Genomic DNA, 21,576 nt, shown 5'->3' on the forward strand with positions numbered 1-21,576 from the left:
TTTTAATCTACTTTCCAAAACAAACATTTGAAAGATTCTGAAATAGCTTCGTTCGATTGGACTGGCGTGAAGAAATCGCTTTTTTATACAGTTAAGAACAAAGAAAAACCAGAATTTTTTTCTTCTTCCCGAAGTATGACTGAATTCTATAAAAACTGCACTACATCGTACAAGCTATGAGAGGAATCCCCCCCCCCCCCCCCATGGACCGGCATGGATTGGTCGGGAATGTCTTTTAGTGGAAGATAAATTTACAACATATGACAATCATAAGTGAGAAGAGTAAATTTCGCTGCAACTTATCCCATTGGCTCATCTGAGTGCAACTATGTAATTGCATTTTATCACAAGATGAAGCCAAAATATATATTTAAGTTTGGCCTCGCCATATAAAATATCTTAACAGATATTGTATATATGCGGCGTAGCGCAGATAGAAGGATGGCAGACTGTGTCCATCGATTGGAAAACATCAGGATGCGATTACCATCGTGATAAGAAGAATTTTATGTGGGAATTTTCAAATGGAAGCTGAGTTACATCTCACTCTTAAGGCGGTTTTCTCTCACACATACAAAACTTGCCAGAGAACACACGCGAGTTATCTTATGGTGTGATTCCTTGGAGTAGTCATGTAATAATATTCAGATATTTGGTTACAAGACAGTGTACGTAAGAAAGCGAGTCGTGTGATCATTGACAACACTTTAGGTTTTGTTAGGCATCTATTAAAAAAAAAAACTAAGCCAATATAGAATTCTTGGTCCTGTTTGAGACACCAGAAGGATTTGCTGAGGCATTCGAAGTTCAGTTCAGTTTTCATGTTTATGATATGTTGGTAATGACGCTCATATCTCATCTGTGGGAGGAGAATCTGGTGAACCATTTTCTGCTCAAGTATTCCACTTTTGTTCGCATTCTGGTGATCAACGATTGCATTAACTTGAACCGTGTTAATACACTAAGAGAATCGTAGATGTCTTTCATTTCGACTATATTCACATGTCATTTTGTACGTTCTCTTCTTAATATCTTAAAATTGATTTGCACGAATTTAACATTTCGGTTGGAGATGCTTTTTCATGATGTGGAATTTACTGTTTAATTCAGATAAACTCATGAGAACTGACACATCACGTGTATTACCCCCCCCCCCCCCCCCCCCACAATACAAGGCACCAGTACACGTGGAACCGGTTTGCCTCTTGCATTAAGTGAAACTTCGATTACTTTTTAGTTACAAGACGGTTGTTATTCCATTCGAAGCGCGTTTTACCAATATTCCGTTTCTGTTCAGCATATTTTCGTATTTAAAAGCTTGGCAACTGCAGTTGATGCTGGTGGCAGCAGCGAGCACAGCGCAGCATTTTCAGTAGTGCTGCAATTTGCGCAGCTTAATGATTATGATCCATCTCGCGGCGAGATCCTGAACTGTGCTGATATTCGCTGCTGCCCCACCACTGTTGTAACGTTGCGTAACACGGCATAAACTATTGTGAAACATCATCGCCGTACCTTTCCACGCGTTCATATGCCCGAACAACAGTTCCTTCGCATCCCACTTGGCAAAATATGTTTCGGCTGTTTATAGCTCAGCACATCATTCCCAAGTCTTCAGCCAAGCGGCGGAACATGATCAAAACTGCATTAAGTTTTAAATCCGCGAAAATCTATTTCAAGTATTCTCGGCTTTCAGTGCATGTGAAGGAATTTGGAATCGCCGCATTTTGTGGTAGTTGAGCTAAATAAACTGTAAGCTGAGAATGTTTGAAACGCCTTTAGCGGCTCGATGGCCGCAACCTATCACTTGCAGAAGTTGTAACTGTAGCGCTTTTTCAGCATCGAGAAGCCATAAAAACGTTCCTTGTATTCCGCATTTCACCCCCGTTTCCAACCGACGTGCTAAACTGATTCGGGCTTCTACAAACACCCTAGTAGACTCATTAGTTCACCGTTGTAAGTAATTTGTCTTATGTCTTAAATGGCAGCGTTTCACATTCTGCGCTCTGATTGTCTGTTGTTCGTGGCCGAACGCTGCTTACCCCGCTAGCAAATCACGATATAGTTCCAGGTAGCGCCATAATCAGCGAGCGCTCTGGAAGTCATTCGATGCCCTGGTTTGACCCAGCACGTTCACTGCGTGCGCACGTTTCCCGCGAAACTGCGGCCACCATCTGCCGTGTCCCGACACGTGCCGCATCCCATAAATTACAGCCTGCTAGGGGGCGCCAAAAAATTCGGCGGTTATTGGAGAACATGTGCAAAGTTTGAAGGCTAACGCAATTATTCTCATGCAATTTTGATCAGCCGTACAGGTCCAGCAGGTTGCGGTCGACCATGAGTTGGGGATGGAGTGGCAATATTAGAACGCCCTAAGGACCGAGAGACGTCAAAATTCCGATACAGCGTGCAAGACCAAATGGAAAAGCGCCTGTTTTTATGCTGGTCTAAATTTGTAAAACGGTGCTTCCAGAACAAAGTAAGCCTGCAATGCACTTGACACGTCACAGAGGATAACGTACCAATCTGCTTTTTATGATGCCATTGGCAGACCGCAGCAGCGTATCTATCACTGCAGACGTGTGCTCTACACTTTCCAACCTCTGTTCATACGGCGTTTATAAAAGACAAGAGTGTTCGACATATCCAAAGCTACGCATCTTATCTTTCTCAGTCGAAAGAGATGATAATACGTTTTTCCAGCTATAACTCGAAACTTTCTGCCAGGCGAGTGCCATAAACGTGTGCTTACGTGGAGATTAACTAACTGTTCATCCTTATTCAAATAAAACGCACGCAGAACAGATCGCAGCGTCGAGAGTTTATTAATTTTCACTCTCGCGCCTCTTCTTGTTAATAAGTTACCTGTAAAAAGGATATGTACGCATTTTTTTTCCCCAAGTAAATGCTGATTGTTGTTTCATTTCCTACACTTTATCTTTTAATAGCGCCTGCATTTTACTTAGGATTGGCAACTGGAATAATACGATGCTTTAATTTTGTTCTCGAAGCCACCTCATCTAAATATTCTCCTTCTACATATCTGAATGTTGTACTTCCATCTGCCTCACCGTTGCAGCGATTGCAAGTCTGAATTTCCAGTATTACTTGCACCACCGACTTTGAGACGTCTATAAGTACAAATACTTCCACAAAACATTCTGTTAAATGCCAATCTTTATTGAAAAAAAAAAAAGCTACAAGAATATTTCGAACAGCTGTTCGGAATGTCAAGTTTTTGTTTGGAGTGATGAATTTCAGCGGGAGCTCTTTCATCCTGCAGCTTAATTCTTACCGGTAACGTGCGCTCCCTCAATTATGTGCACGGATAGTAATTCTGTTTGTTGTCGATTTCAGTTTTGTGTGCCAAATTCTGATCCATGTTGCGGATCACAGTTGGAAAGGAATGTTGTGGCCCAACTCGGTTTTTGCTGACTGCTCCTTATTCTTTATGCAATTCTCCCCCCCCCCCCTCCCTCAATTGAAAACGATGCAAAGGTGTAAGAAACATGATTTTGAGATAATCAGGAAAAGGGACTCTTAATTCAAGTACCGATGTGGGGAATATGCGCCGAAACTAAGTTTGGGATTTTCAATCGACTTAACTTTTTTTTTTCTTTTTTAATTAATCACTCCATACGTTTCTTTCAAAGTGAGCAAGTCCATAATAAAAATGGAATTGGCGCTCATACGCAGTTCTTAGTAGATGGAGAATTGTTTTAGGGAAGTGGTCTGATTTGATAAATGCTTTGAGCTCAATTAAAATTTATTTAAAAAAAGTCTTTTGTTGAAACCCCGAATCTCTTTTCTGAAGACTACACATTGATGGTCCAATATTTAACCACGCTGCGGGTTAGAGTTGAAAAGGAATGTTTTTTTTTCCAGTGTTATTTAAAAATCTTTTAAATATACAGAAATAATGAAAAAAAAACATAATTAGCGAAGTATCCTTCTCGCAAACATTAAACATCACTTGCGCCAGACATACAAAAAAGGGCGAAGAAAATTTGTAAAATGGACTATTTCTGGAATAGTTCACCGCAGCTTAGAAAAGCCTTAATTCTTATTAAATCCGTTATGGAAAACAGTGTACTGTTCTTTAGTGGGGGGAAAGGGTTCGAATAAGAATACTGCATTAATGGCGGTTGTGTAATACCAGAAACAAAATGGGCGCTTTGATGTACATCGCACTGTTCATTAACCCAGACAGTCTTTCAAACGTACTACAAGCGGTATTTCTTATAATGAAGAAATTACTAATTCAAATTTAGCTTCAGACATACAGGTGCGGAGCGTAGTTGCATTCATGCTGGAACTTCGTGAACCTGCTCTCATCACTGTCAAAACATTAAAAATGTTGTTTCTCATTACAAATCGTAATTATTTACAATTGCCCATAATAGAAAAAATTGCGAGATAACTTTATTCTTTGTTATACGATCACATGCGTCCGTGAAGCATATTTAAATCATGTGGATGTATGGTGTGTGTGTGTGCCAGATAGAATTATCTATTTATAACGATGTAAGCCACATCTGTCGAGTGTTAATAAACTAGTTCTTTCTTTTTCGAAAGTTGACAGCCTTATGTTTTCATAAAGAAGAAAGAAGTGTAGGCCTACGTTAAAATAAAACCAGCAGGCCTTGTACAATTTGTGCGCATTCTCATTAAGGCAGACAGGCAAAAATGTAAAGATTTGTTAATCGTTTTATTTTTATTGCTTATTTTCTCGAATTAATTTTCCTTTAAGTTTTTTACCTTAGCTAAATGTAATGGGAACCTTTTTAAGCCTTTTTGAAGATTATTAATAAAAAGGATACAACTGAGCTAATTTTGATCCATCTTTTCCTCCCTTTTTTTAAACATTGTTCTTGTTGGTAATACAGTTTCCTGTCTTACTAGTCATTGTTCTTCCTTTTGATGAAGTTAGAGAAGGCGAGTTACTTAAACCAATTCTTTGTTTCTGGGACATTCAGAAATGTTTATTTTTTAGGAAATTCATATAACAGGTTCAGTATGATTAGTCTTCTCAATTTGCGAAGTTGAAATTTCAGATTCTTTCATTTTTGGAAACCTTTTTAAAACAACACCGCCAATATGGCGGTGGCGTCGTTTCCATTTTGATCGAATGAATTCCTACCGAAATTTCAGTTCTTGTTTTAATCAGATAGTTTATAAATCCAAAATACTTTAGTGTGCGTCTAAAAGTATGCAGTCAAGTCTCCCAGAAGTGGTTTCGGTTTCTAGCCTGCTTCTCTTGAATCATTTTTTCGGTGATTAATCAAGAAAAGTAATGCTGAAGAATCGAAATAAGAAAATAAAAATAAATAAAAACAAAACCTTTAAGTGTACTGGTCATTTCAGTTTTTATCGTTGAAGTAGACCTTGACCATAAATTTCGTTGTTTTTTGGTTATTTTTAAGCAGCCTCCGTCGAAGTGCCACAGATGATTACAATGAGCTCCTGGTTGGCTGACTGCTCCTGCAAAGCGTTAAGTGGAAGCTGAGTTAGCTCGCCTCAAAATAACGGAGAAAACGTCTGTAACGCTTCCCTAACCTAACCTTGCTTGGTTAATAAATGCCGACAGTTTCATCAGTTTTACAGTAAATACTTATTAAAATTTTGAGTTTAAAAAAAACTAAATGCGCATTTTTCAAGATAATTTTAAATAATATTGACAGCCATTATGATGACGTTGAATTATCACCGAAGCTTCATCACAGATTGAACTCCTGTTGCGTCTGATTAATCGAAATTTTTTTTTCTCATCACAGAACCTCTCAAGACAATTTTGAAGTTTTGTATACAGGAGGCCTTATGTCTAACCGGGGTATAGTCCTTGAATACTGATCTTGGGTGACATTTTTTATGTAGGTTTGATTGAAGAGATGTGTTTACAGCCTTCTAAATATTATTGAACTTCTCTCTTGTGTAATATAAAACTGTCATTAAAACCGTCAAAATTACGTAAATGTTGTTATATTACATTGTATGTTGTTATTCACCGCAAATCTTTTCATCCCCATTTTACTAGTGTGAATAATCATTTTCCAAGTGGGCTCGTAATAGTTTAGTAGCTTCGGCTGTAATCCCGAACAAATCCCATTTTATTCTGCGAGAGCACACATTTTGGATATTTGATGGGAGGATTATTAGGTTTGGGTGAACGTTTGGAATTCGTGTTCATAGGTTGAAAAACTATATACCATTAGTGTCCGATCATTGCTAATTTATTAGTCCGATCATTGCTGTTATTAGTCTTCTCTTAAAGAAGGAAGAATATTTTATTTTAAAATCTTCACGGTCTGCGTAGTAGTAATTAGTAATACAATTTAGCAGGCTGTTTTTTATAACAAATAAGGAAATGATTTGTGATGATAAAATTAGTGTTACCGAGAGCATTCTTTTCTCGGTGACGTAGTTTATTTAATTCAAAATTAAGCTGCCATGACAAACGGTATCTTATATATGAATAGACCAGACCAGATTTTTCTTGTATTATTTTTAAAACGTTCCACCTAATTTTATCCTGTCCATGCATATTTTCAGGTTGTTTGTATGGATCCAAAATCGCGTTTTAAATTCCTTTCAGCAGAGATACGTAAGAAAACGAACCAAATAGGTGCTTGTACTTTTTTTTGCAAAATGCACCTGGAAATTATACATCGAAGTTAAGATAAGGTTGACAAGTATAGAATACTCTCGACTTGGTATTAACTAGAAAGAACACCACGCATTCTCCCTTTTTAAAGAGGAGAGAGAAAAAAACAGTTTTTTTTAAAATGAGAGCTCTGTTGAAATCCATCAAGCCGCTTTACGCTTGATTAGTTTTTAGTAAATGCTTTTACTAAAACATGCACTTAATATTAATTTATGGTCCACGTTTGGATCTACTATTTTACATTCATTGAAGTTTATGTATAATCTTAAAATTTTTATTGCAAAAGTCACTCATACACACCTACCTCATATGCATTCATTATCAAAACATTTTGAATCTACAGATGCTTTTTCCTATTAGGCAGAACAAAACTGTTACAGTTTTGTTCTGCCTTTTCTCAATAAATTTTAATATAGTCTAAATACCAAATTCCAAACAGCTACGAAAATATTGTTTGGCTTTGTACAATTTCGAAATGTTTTGTCACATTTTATCCCTGCAGTTAGCCCGACTGAAATACTCAACAAAACTTTCGATTCTAATATAACAAATTAAATCACACTGACCAGACAGATTTTTCTAAACTCGCCCGATATGATGCACCTGTCCATTACATTCGTATTTTAGTTGTTAACAAGCGCACGTGCTATCTCTACTCGTGCGCTATCTCGTGTTCTCGAATTAGGTTGCTTTCATGTTATGGTATATTATGAATTGCTTTGAAATATTGTAAGTATTTATGAGAATTAATATCGTAGTTTTTCCCTGGTTGCTTTATTAATTAAATTTTAATAATGTCTTTGCACAACGTGTTTTTACTTTGGAATGTATTAATTAAAGAATTTAATCTCCACGATTCATGTATTGATTAATACAAATAAACAGACTTCCTTTTAATGGCTTTATTTGTCTTACAAGCAACGCTTTAGTATCAGCTAATAGGTGTTGAATAGATATTTCTTGCGTTTATAATTTTGAAATGTATGCGTGTTTTGCGAATATAATTTAACTAAGGCGATGTATCAAGTATTGTATATCACTGAGAAGAAATCTGAGTTAAAGATTGCATTTTTAAAGTGATTTAACATGACAAAGAATTTACTTGTGGTGACTCTTGTCATTTAATTATCACTTATCGGGGTTGTTGTTTTGAAAAGCTCTGCAAAACTTTATTCATCATCGAACTCAACTGAAAATCACTCGGTGATTAACATGGTGACCAACTGTTGAGTCCGCATTATTTATTAAGAGGAAATGAATTTCAAATGATGATCGATGGCTTTGAGGCTCAGTATAGTTCAGGTATAAGTTCTAAAGGCAGTTCAGATCTGAAGCTCGCGTTCAATAGAAATACTGTTTCAAGGGAGAATATATCTCGTAAGTTCAGTGGGAAAAGGACCAGCTGTGCTAAAGGTATTTAGAACAAAAATTCACGGTTGTTAGTTCTCGCTAGAGTTAACGTTTACGTAGCTACGGATTAAATGGTCAAAACTTTGAAAATTATATAATAGAAAGCGAACGCCAGTTTGATTAGAGCGGGTAATATCAGCTGTAGATCAGAAACCTTCCCAGGGTAAGTTTGCATTGCTTATGAGAATTGTCATGTACAGATCACTAATTGTGCTGAACTGCACACGTTCACTTGATTTTGTATTTTTACATATTATCGTTACATCCCAGCCAGATGCCGGTCCTGAGCCCGGATAAAATTGAGGGTTGGGAAAAGCAGTGGTGAACCACCCTGAAAAAATCTCACGAGAAATAGTTTGTGGGCAATGCTTACAAAGTCACCTACGGTCGGAAACAACTGAAAGGGAAAATCATATCAGATCATTACAAACCTGCTGTGAATAGTTAGGACATTAACGAGAAGCTTTGTACTCACAATTTCAGTGATACTAGCTGCTCTGACTGAGGTAGCTGGTTTATAGCAGTTAGTTTCAATGAACGAAAATTATTAAAATGATGATGCACTATAGTGTATATGGAAAAATTGATTAAAATAGCAGATAGTGCGCTACAAAAGGACTGACCTTACAGGGATAACTCGGAAAATTCTGTGTTATTAAGAATTATTTCAAAACTTAAAGAGCAAAGTAGGCTGTGACGGTGAATCATGATAGTACGTTCTAATATAAATACCATGCAGGACAGATATTACACTACATCCATCTACCAACTAACCATATTTTAATTTCAGGAATCCGCGTTATTTTAGCGTAATTATGAATCTGATGAATTCGCCCAAAATGTATTTTGTTCACTAATTTTTGTGAACAAAATACATTTTGTTCACAAAATGGGATTGACAAGTGAGAAAAACTATTTTTCCCACTTGTCACATTTTTCTATATAAGAAATGTTGCCGACATTTAAACGTCGTATTTTTATAGCACTAGAAAAATTTTAACAGCGATGCTGCTAGAGCTACTACCACAAATGCAAATAAGCAAATCTTACGTTAATTTAGCCATTTAACCGGAGGGTAAATTAAATAGTTAACTTAGTTTAGAAAAAATGACTCCTAGTCTCAAAGGATTTCCAGTAGAGGGCAACATTATTTAGAATAGGAGACTCTAATCGTGTTTGGAATTATGAAATCTTCATTGGAGGATAATGTTAAAATATCAATATGTGAACCTAAAGGTGGATTTTGTTCCCTTTTTATTGTTTGTGTAGGAAGGTTCATCATTTAATCTCTAACACTGATTAGCAAAACGCTGAACACTAGACATTTTAACATTACACAAATGAAGATCGGCGAAAAATCAGAAGATCTTGTTATGTTCTTAGCGTTAGTTGAAAAAATTAGCACTCCTGAGATGACAGTTTATCTTCCTAGTCCTGCAACGAACAACCCAGCGGAGATTTGCTATATTATGCTGCTCGTGGACATAAAAGGGGAAAATAAAGTAAGATGAAAACGTAAATTCTTTGTCATATTTTGTTAACGCTTTTTGCTGTCTCCAAAAAGAGTACGTGTCTCTTGTTTGTAAAATCAGGTATTTACAATCAAGGACGACTTTTTTGTACGCTGTTTCATTCCCGCGAGGTCGGTTAGAGACGCAGTTGGCAGATTTTCCGTGCATTGAAATACTTGCTCTCCAAGGGAATAAACAGTTCGGCTCGAGAATACACGTAGTTGATAGACTCGCCTTCATTTATAATAGGGTATATGAAATCGATTATCCTCCCACCCCTTTCCGCTAATAGGCCTAGTGGCATGTTTATGACCAATTTAATTAGTTTCGAAATCTAATCACGGCGGCAAGAATCCCAAATACAGTACTCTATTCAGCGTGACAGAACTCAGCAGTGCGCAGAGTTAATACACCGCAATAGTCGATCCCTGCCGATGCGAGTAACTTCGGAATAATCTAATAGCACATCGTCATACTTTCCAACATTAAACTGATAATTAGAGTGTGATATTCTTGTTGTGCGGTATTATTTTATTTGTTGTTTAGCTTGTGAATAGTTGCATTATCAGTAATTTATTTCAACGTTCGACTGAATTCTTATTAGCATAAGATGGACGTCTGTTATAACACGTTACGAAAAGAAGCAGATCAGTTAATCTTTTTAACTGTACATTAATGTGGTCAATATTCAGGCTGAAGATTAATAAAATTATTCGCGGTATTCAGTTTAAGGCTACTGACTTTTAAAAAGCCATCCAGTCTGAGGGATCAGCTTATAACGGGTGCTACTTCTGGGTAACGAGTGCAGTACAGGCTTGAACAGGACATCTCTCTAGCTTTGTTTTGTCTTCCGCTCACGCAGGGTTGTAAATTTTCAGTGCCAAGTGGAGTTTAAGGATTTCTTATCATTATTTATTTTTTATGGCCGGTAAACCATGCTATAGACCCTGAAACTTTTTCAAGCCATTTTAGGCCTTCAGAAAGGGGAAGGTGATCTCTAGATAGGTTGCTAACAACCATCCAGAGCGCGAGTATAATTTAGTCATTTCGTGTTTGAACGCAGTCCGCAAAAATATATAATGCACAAGATTCAAAAATTTGTTTTTAATGCTTCTTGTAAGATTTTTATTTGCTTCATCGAGAAAGTAAAAGCATATTTATCTGCGATTTGAAATGTTACCATTACAACCGCTAATTGTGTAAAATTCTCAGATTCTGATGGGATATATTTCAACCCGTTTAGGATAAAACCCGAGTCGAATCCCGTCTAGGACACGAACTTTTTTTGATGAAGTTATTTATTTTTTACGGCTGAAGGTGAGTTGGCCTGTCTCATGCGGTGGTGAAAGGGTTTCCTTTTCCTCAGACTTTTTCTGTCATAAAACAGCAAATCAGTCAGAGGAGCACACGCAATTTATAGCTTTGATATATTGGCCTCGCATCAGTGTCAAACAACGGAAATTGGGAGGACGCGGTGTTTTTTTTTTTTTTTAATAAAAAAAAACCGGATGCTCTTTCATCTAATTTCTTGGCCATTATTTCATGGAAGCATCCACGACTTCATTCACAGAATTTAACTTACTATATCAAACATGGGGGAAGGTGCAAATCGAACAGAATTCTTATTTTAAAACCTTTATCACTACTTTTCTTGAGCATTTTTGATGTACAAATTTATGACTCTTCGATTTTGACGGATCGGTTCCTTTCATTTGCCTAAGATTTCACTCATTCATAACAATCCAGATCGAAAGCCTTCACACAGGCACAGATGTCAGTAATAGTTCATTACTGTTACGCCACTCTCATTCAGAGGTGGCAGGGTTTTATCTCCGAAAACCTGGACTTTTCTTCCCGCAGACCAAGCGGGATAAACATACGCAACTTAGGTATAACACTGGCAAAACAAGGAACATTTATAAACACTTTTTTCATCTAAAACAAGCGGATAAATCCGGTTTCATTCATATATTCCCTTCATTAAAAGGGAATATATTTCACCATCCACTCAAAACATGCCTGAATGGAATTGACATGCACTCGTTTCTCGGCTTTAGCTGTCTCGCGTCCCAAATAATAGCACAACAGCAACTTATTATTGCTGTTTCAGTGTTCAAATTATAATATAACGTGTTCCATCTGGTCATTTTACCAGAAACCACGAGTTGATAATTCCACGGATAACTGGAACATGACGCCAATTAAGTTTCAGAGCAGTCATTCGCCTGGCATTGCTTTGCATTGTTGTGATATTATTTTTACCGACTGTTTATGCGACAGATATCGCATATGTAATGATGTGAAATTAGGAAAGCCGCATTACGTAACTAGAATGCTTTTTTATCTCAATATGGAAACGTGCTTTTATGTAAAGGTTGGTTTGGTTAGTTATTCAAGTGATGTTATTTGACGCCGTAGGGCCACTCCCTCCTTATCTCATTGGGAGTGAAGCCCTCTGCTAGAAGTGTCGCAGATGCCCTTTCCACAAAGAATTAGGATAATCACTAGCATCTGTATCCCTGGCGAGATTCGAACCCGCAGCCTCTTGGCTGGAAAGCAGATATGCTAATCACTTGGCCAGTCAGCCCGGTGTTATGTAAAGGGAAATTAAAGGGAATATTTTAATTTAGTTTCTGTGTTGTACTTTGAAAAGTGTTAACTTATTTTAACAGATAAAAGTATGCGAGATTCGGGTATCTTCTTCATCGATCTCGTCGTGCCGGAGGACTCGTGACCTTGGCAACAATGTTTCTCCATCTACTTCTATCTCTTGACATGGCAGTTGCTTTTGCCAAGGAAAGTCTTGAGATCCTTGTGTTTGATCTATCCATCTCGCTCTTGGTCTTCCTTTCCTGCGTTTTCCTTCTACTTGCATGATTTCCTTCTCGATGTTATCACCATGTAGAATTGCGTAGGCCGTTTTCCCTTTATGAAAATTTAACTTGTTCATCCACTCATTTTCAGTATGACGTAGAAATTAAATGGATTTCATGTGTGAATTAAATTTCAAATGAAATATCCGCTGAAAAAATTTCATCGCGTTCACCTCCTTCATCTGAATTGGTTGATGAAAGTATTGTCTAAAGTGATACCTCTTTCGAAACGGTAATGGGTTCCATAAATATAATATAATAATGAGTACTATTGAGTTACATCGAGCGAAGAAAGGATCCTATGAATGAACTGTGTAGGCGTAGTCAAACTTCTCATCTGACAGCGGTCTTCTCATGGATAACTCGTTGGCACAATGGTTTCCGTATCTCAGTCAAAAGAATTTCAAATGTCAGGGTCACTTTTCTGAACTATGAGTTTTTTTACGAAAATAATATTCAGTGAACTCGAAGACATTTTTTAAACACAAATGCTTTTTCTGCAAGACACTGCTAGTCAGGCGATTATTTTATTCATTTATTTTATTATTATTGTTATAATTATTTTATTATTTTTTTTGGAAGAGTCTAGATTTGGAAAGCTTTAGGGTGCAATTTTACGTTTTTAAATAACTCGGTAACAAATATTAGGACTGAAGAAAAGTAATTTGTGCAATACTTTATACGCAGACAAAATTGGCATTTGAAATGATTTGGGAAAATTTCTGAAATAAGTAAGAGACAATGTCCCTACAGATAATGTGATATTTAAATACTGAAACCTTCTGCAATGAGTGGCCATTTCATTAGGTATACTCACCTAGCAGTAATGTTAGGTGAATCCTAGTAATTTGAATCTGAAGAAGCCTCAATTTGAGCCTGACTCTGAGGTGGAAAAGAATTTGCAGTTTTTTTTAACCTTTCACGAATAACGTATTTCGTCTTATTCGAAGTATTCTTCTTTGAATTGAGAGCCGATGGCTGAAGCGCAATAAACTCATCTTTATGAAACCATTCTGTAACGGTTATGCTGCTAGTATAAAGGCGTGCACCTAATCTCGGCAGTGATGTTGAAGTCCCGTACAGACATGGCTCCACTGGTATTAGTTGACAAACTGTTTGCTGTGGAAAAAAAAAAAAAAAACTACTCGCACAACCCAGCAGTAACAGCCCAAGTGGTGGGCGTCGTCTCGTGGTCTCACTTGGGGTCATGTTAGTTCGTGCTAATGTCGCCAAAAACACTGGTCCTACAGTCAACGTCACTCGCGATTCCTTAGACCAGGGGGCTTATTCCACTCCCCAGATATTTTTATCACTTGAAGGGTGTTCACTGTACCGCGATAGCTGCGTTATTTATTGTTTTTCATTCGAAGAAGTGTTACTTGTTGCTGTCATCTTTAGATATATTCCATGCATAAAAAACATTGTGGGTTCAAGAGATGCTTGTTCCCTTGTAAACTATTCAGATATTATAGTGTGCTGTGGTGCATTCTACGACTATGATGGGTTTGATAGACTATGCGATTCTTATGTGCCTTAGTCCGTATCAGCGAAGTAATTTTCATCTGAAGGGGTGAGTTTGCTGGTCTCATACAAATGTAGAAAGGTTTTACTACCGGGAAACTTGGATTTTTAACCTCGACAACTATCAAACAGGCCAGATAACACACGCAATTAGCACAATGTTACACTGAGCCAATAGCCTTAATTTGTAATTCATTGTCAGCGTCTCACTTACGAGCATGTTCACATTTAAGGACTCTCGTTGGCTGGATGATTTCTGATTGTCCGTACACTACTTGCTGTTGTGTTTCAACGACCTAGCAAGACGACAGTTCTAGTGATACATGCATGTCTGGCACCGACCATGCTTTCTATCAAGCCTCGTTTAAAGTAAGTTAGGTTGTGTGTTTTATCCATTACTGAAACCACTTTGCGTGTTTTATATAGCCTGGAACGATCACGCGGCATTCTGACAAAAATGTGGATTCTGTGGATAATGAGAGATGGGTGTACATAATAAGCATGCTGAAAATTCCATGTTAAAGGAATAAGTTTCTGGAATCATTCCAGTGTGTTATTTGTGAAGGATGTTCCACCTCCATATATTAAAGTATTTGTTGTGTTTAAAATTACTATAATTTATCGGTCAAATGGAGTGTGGGAAATTGAATAACTCAGCTGAGATTAATATTGTCTGGATGATATGATGAATTAACTGCAATTCTTATTGCTGCTAAGCAGCGAAGTATTTGGTTTATGGCGCCTGTTATAGATCGCCTCTTTCTGTCAGTGCAAGATCGAAATCAGTTTGAAACACTGGAGAACAGAGTTTCAGTAGTATGAAATACTTTTTCTTTGGTTTCATACTTTCTCACAGTATGAAACCTACTGTGGGAAAGAGGATTATGGTACGTGGATTGAACGTAGGATTCGTCTCATGTGTGCTGCATGAAAACACAAAAGATAAATAAAAGCTTAGGTTATCATTTTGTTTCGGTGGCTATTATCAGTACTCAACGCTTAATTTGTTTTTGAGTAAGGAAAGTGAAATCGACATCAAAACAGTGCCAACTTGTGAGAACCCGTATAGGACTAACCAAAAAAAAACGTCTCAAGTGGAATCGTATACATTTATGGAGGTGTTTCATACATACTTGCAGTAATTAATTCAGTTACAGAACAGGTACATTCTTGAAGTTTAATACTATTCTTACGGAATTTATTATAGTTAATAGGGATCCTGGAAATTACGTATCCATCTGTTTTATATACTTCGAAATTACTATTTTAAAATGTGTAGAGGAATTGGTGTAAAGAGAAAGGAATAATCTGCATTCGGTCGGATACGTGAAATTTAAAAACAAATGACATCTCTCTCTCTCTCTCTCTCTCTCTCTCTCTCTCTCTCTCACACAGAGAGAGAGAGAGTCATTAGAAATACAAGCTGCAGGAAATTAAAAGTTCTGTCAGGTAATGGTTACTAGATATGCTGAGTTTTCTGCATCATCGGATGCCATTGTGATATTATCAGCCCTTCTGGAAGGCATTCATTTCAATACACTTTTTTGTGTCTTTTGGATGCCGATTAAAATGTTACGATTAAAATATTGTGTATGTTCCCCGGCTGTTTTTTTTTTTTATAAGTCTTCTGAATTGTTTCTTTCCGAAACGATCAGTATTGTTGTTATTCGCATCACTTAGCCTAAGAAGGATCTCTCTCTCACAAAATCATAATTAAGGCTGAATTCAGTACACTGGATTCAGTAAACTAGTCTTCCGATAATCCGACTGTGTGAAACCCTCTCAACTCGCTGTGTAGTAAGATGGGAGGGTTTCAAGTCCGTTGTTATCAGTGCCGATGGTTTCACACCGAAATCAGTTGTTCTTACATAAAGATGGGAGTAATCCTGACGATGCAGAGTTGCAGAGCACATGACAAGAGCGACTTTTTATTCGTCCCACAAAAGTTGTTGTGTTTATGTGCAGCTGGCTTCACTCCTTTCTCCTGATAGATGTCTTTTAAATCACTTGCTCCTTCTATATCTGTGACATGGTTTGTAGGCGAGAGGGTCTGTTTTATTTTACTTTATCTATTCACTCCAGTTATGCTTGTTTCGTTAAACGTCTGCTATATTAATGATGTTAAATATGCATTTCTTGTTGAGTGGTGTTTTTACACCATTGTGGGATTATCACTATAGCTGTTTTCACACTTTGAGTTTTAAGCCAGCTGTATATTATATTATATTATTATATTACTAACCTTGTTATTGAACGTGGCTTAAATTTTATATTTTATAAATAAATATTTAACACAAGTATCGTGAATTATTTTTAACTCTTATTTTGGATTCATAAACGTAAAAGTAGTTTTACATGATTTTGAGGAATGCCATCCAAAAAACTGGGCGTTTGAATTCATTTTGAAGCGTTCGCGAGAAATATGCGGCATTTAGAGAAAAGACCTGTCTCTTCTTCTGGCATGTGACACTCCTTCTAGCATAGGGCTTCTCCGTAATTGCGTGCTGCCTAGCATGCTTGACTCCGCCTCTGATGCAGGGATTATAATCAATATTGCCCTCTAGGAGCGGCTCTGTTTTGGAACGTTATTTCCGCAATATGTATTCTTGTGGTGAGTTTACTTTTTGTTTGTGGAGAGGTGGACATTCCGCTCTGAGCAATAGCACAACGCTCGAGTTGGCTTCACGGTTTGGCCAGCTTCGATAGCATCGTTTTAGGATCGTTTAATAACATGACATAACAATAACAGTTCAGAAACACAGACGTTAGTGTGAATACTGTACGTGCAGGCTGTGACGGGGTCTTTAATTGCTGCAGTTGCTGCTATGGAGCATCGCTGCCTATATTCTGCAACCTTGTTGGACGAAGACCAAACTGCGCTACCGTCCCTTTCCACAATTGGTTGGATACAGTGTCATGTGATTCAACTGTGGATTAAGCATCTTCAGACACCTACAGGAGGTCTGGGCTTTCGTTTCAAAACCACCGAACATTACATTCTGTCATGTTGTACAAACAAAGTTAACTACCTCTTCTGTTCTAAATCATTCACCATGTTTCCTTTCCGAGTTATGCATGTCGCTGTCACTGCTGGATCCACCACAGATTAAATAATTACTGCGACGCAGGATTCAAAAGAAGGAAGCGTGGTATGCTAGAAATGAAGAAGGAAGGTCGTGTCGGTCTTCACCTTCACAATACGTGATAGGCAACTGCAAAGGCTCCTGCATCGCTTCATTGTGATGCGTAAAATATACAACTCCGAGTAATTTACCTAATAGGGGTTCTCAGACAGACACTCCTGTCACAACGGAAAACAAACACTTTCGAATGAAATGGTGCTAGAACGTCATTTCAGTAGCAGAATCGAAACGGAGTTACTTTTAATATATTAGAATTGAGATCTTACTTTATTCTTGATGATCTTCGCCGTGTATCGAAATAATCGGTTATGAACTGAAAACGCAGTCCATGACAGCGCTTCTATTATCTTGACGGATTCACCTGGCTCATTGAAACAATTCATAAAGGCAATCCTATTCCTATTTGTTGCTATAAGCTAGTATATGGCATTGTAAAAATCTCTGGGTGGTATCTTCGTAATGTCTTAACATTTTTCTGTTTCAGCTCTTTTAAATAACCATAATATGAAGGATTAAAAAGTTAACAAAATATCTGCCGATTAATTATTGAATCTAATTTTAAATTTTAAATTTCCTTTACTGAAAAATAAAGCAGCATTATAAATGCACACTTCATTTCTACAATTTCAAGAATATTTCCAGTTATTTATTTACGTTACGTGCATAACAAATTTTTGATTTTCTTTCTAGTTCACCTTACATAAGTTTGTCGGTAACGAGCTTAATTAATTAATTGTATATAATTACGCTTCACACATTTTGGATTATGCAAAATTGATTGGGCCACACACGATAACAAATGCATTCTTACTTTGGAAATTTTTTCTAGTATTTTATAGTTTTTTAAGGAGCATATAAATGGAGAATTGATAACAGCATAGTATATAAAATGCATGCTCGGTTCTGCCTGTTACAAATATTGTCAGTCTTGCTTAAGACTGACAGAAGAGGGGAGAAGTTTTCATAGTGCTCACCATGCGTTACCGGAAGGATTCAGCCCGTCAGGGTAAAAAAAAAAATAAAATAGTAATTATTAGGATTTCTGCTGCTGTGGTTCTGCGTCTCAGTTCAAGGCCTTTGGAAATGGTATTGCATAAATTAATAGCAGGGGAGTAAATATTCACCCATGAGTGTTTGATTCCATGCGTTGTGAACTTCATCTGAACCCTCAGAGTAGAACTCCCAAATGATTCTCATCAGAAAAAATAAAATAAAGTTAAGATTTTATATTTTACATCAACACATGCTGAACACGTGATTAATTTTTATGTACAGTATTTGCTGTGACTTGATGATATTGTTGTCGATCTCTGTCGTATGAAGTGAATTTGAGACAGCCTCCCTCTCTCTTCTTTACTGGTTAGTCATATTCCCTGCACAACAAACAAGCATATCTGCAATCGTTTCTTACAGTGTTACGGTATACAGCCTTAGTTTATGCTCTGCAATTAGAACTTTTCAGAGAGAGAGAGAGAGAGAGAGAGGTGATTTATGAGTCAAACAGTCGACTCAGGGTCCACCATGCGTTGTGTGTGTGTGTGTACAGTAAGTTTGGATTCATACGAATATTTCATCTTAGGTCAGCATCGTCTTCTGTCTATTTTTGTATTTATTAAATTCATTGCTCTGAAAGTAATAATAATTTTCTGACAATTTTATCAGAACAATCCAAAATCTGATATTAGGGTATTATTTCAATGTGCCGCAGGTTAGTACGAACAAAAGCACATAAGAAATCACCCTTGGCATGGAATGTTTTGTTTTTATAAAAATGAACTCCACTATTGATACAAAGGAGATCCTTTCCATTCTGATATTCGAAATGCGAATTCTTCTGTGAATCGTGCCCTTCCACGGATAAAATTAGACTATTTTAATTGCCGTTCTTGTGACGGTCTGTTAGCCGACTAAGGTCAGCTACAGGATATTTACTATTTTGACATGGTCAGAATAGTTTTCATTTACAGCCGCTGGTAATAAATACAGTCAAAAGCTTGAAGAGATTTTCTAATAAAGTATAATAGTTAATGCACAGCAGAGTAATACATTTTAAAATTAAATCGACCTGATAGAAGAAAAAAAAGAATCCGAAGTTGTCTTTTCAGGTCGAAGTGGAGATGTAAGTTCATATCGATTTTATTATGACGAACACACAAATTGAGAGGACCACTAGGGACGTTTTCCGCACGAGGACTTCATTTTGTTATGAAACACTTAAGCCCCCCCCCCCCCTTCATAACATTTTCTTGTATATCCTCTGATAGGGCAATTACTCGCTAGGCGCGCCTAATTATCATTACATAACTCACTTTTAGAACCCTTCTTTAACGTGTGTGCGCGCGTGCGTTTTCGGCTAGGTTGCATGTTTTTTGTCATTCCATCTCTGCTGTCTTTGTGTAATTCGTTGTTTTTCCGCCAGCAGTACCAGTCGTGGAAAATGCTAATTACAGTTTTGAAATGTGAAACTTTTCATAACGTTGTCCAGATGTGGCTGTTTGTGCATTTTTCATTTGCGTTCCACTTTTTTTATTTACAAGGGCTTACCGACATCATTCAAATCACCGCATTTTCATAATCCTAGAGGATAACACAGGAATACGGTGATTTGAATAGTGTTGGGCAACTCTCTCGGAAGAATGACTTCACCAATTCAATAGTGTTCGTTACTCAGGAAGTCAGGATTCTAAGGGAGGTTTGCGAGCGTTACCGAAATAAAATTTTACGTTGAGACCATCTAGGCGCCACTTTCTTATTTTAGCATAAACTCCAGAATGTTGTTTCGCGTCAGCCAATACACCGCAGATTTCCTTGCTATGGAAAGAAAATGAGGGTGAAAAACGATTCCTTCCACCTATTCAAACACCATCGGGATCGGCTGAATGACCTTCTGCGGTTATCGATGAGCCCATGCTGATCATATTAATGTTGTTTAAGCAGTGCATAAAAGCATTCTTGCCTTCCTTTTAAATTAGGTTGCAACATTTCGTCACTTGCCGAAACCAACCGTCCTCCAACACACACACACAGCAGTGATATCTTCTGTTGAACACCAGTCTATGTAAAAATGCTCTTTTGTTGCTCGTTGAGAAGTCCTAAAATACCCCAGTCAGGCAGACTAGTTAATGATTACATAAAGCTTCACAGCAAATGACATTTCTTAATTTGAACAACATTTAAATAAGTGGATCGAGTCATTTTCGCATCTTTTCTTAACCGCCAAATTTTCTGCATGTTTGTCGACGCAGATTAGTATTATGGTGTAAAACAACATTCTGTATGCTGCTTTAAAAAGAATTTGCGAAATAAAATTTAATTCTGATAACAGCTCGCAGATCTACGAGTGCAATGTCCCATTGAAATGCTCAGGATTCGTAATGTTATTTTTCTGTTTCTTTCATTCTGTTCCTCTCCTGCGTTGCACTTGCCTCCGTTGCTGCTCTGTTTATATCATCTCTCCTTCCCTCCAGCCTTGCTGATGACAGTCTTGTCTTATTGTGCGGTATAATTCAGTTAAAAAGGTGGTTTAGCCAAGCCAGAACAAAGCGTTAAATTAGACTCCATACCTATTCAAATAGCGAAAGGAAGACACCGTTGCGTATATGCGCATGGAGGCAGCAATTTTTTCCCCTTATTTTTTAAAACAATTTCCTAATCCAATTAGACAGGCGTTCGGCAAAGTAAAAAGTGGTAAAGCACAAGGAAGGCACGCCGGCTATCTAATAAAGATGGCCGAGCACTAAATCACAGAATTAAGACCGCTGGGAGACAGTAGCTACCTGTCGAGGCGAATGACGAACGTCCACTGCACCCGCCGCTCTGTATGCATAAGTGGAATTAATGTTCTCATTTTCCAATTTGGTTTACAGCAATGCAGAGCACGTTTCTCCGTGTTTATGCTTACTACATTTTTATTTCGCTTTTAGATTAATAACGGGAATGTTCGAGTGCTGTGTCCTGTCCTCTAGCCTAACTTCTTCTTTTTAGTTCCCGTTCGAGTAACCTAAGAAGCTTGTATTAATTCAAGCAAATTTCCGGTCACTTCATCTGATTTTTCGTGTGTTTAATTGCTTGTGTTGGACGCTGTTTGCCTTCACATTTCTGTTGCCTTGTTTCCAACATCGCATATGCGCAGTATGGTTGCAGATTGAGTACGTCCTAACATATAATTATGGAAATTGCTTCGTTATGGGATACTTGCAACTTTTGTAAGAAACATGTAATGTTAATGGAACTCTGTTTGCAAATTATTCTCTATTCTTTGAAGCCTTTTTTTTTCCCTTATTAAAAATGTGTTGGCCACGCTCAGTGGACAGATATTCTTAACACGTTCCTGCCATTGGCACTTTTGGAAAAGCATATCCCTTTCATAGAAAGGGATTTATTGCTAGGCCATTGACACTAGTATAAATATTCTAAGTATACATTTCAATTACCGATTAGAATTCTAGCAGTTCAAA

This window comes from Typopeltis vanoorti, chromosome 9 (genome assembly GCF_054136105.1).
Source record: "Typopeltis vanoorti isolate ZY-2024b chromosome 9, IOZ_Tvanoo_1.0, whole genome shotgun sequence".
NCBI lineage: Eukaryota > Metazoa > Arthropoda > Arachnida > Uropygi > Thelyphonidae > Typopeltis > Typopeltis vanoorti.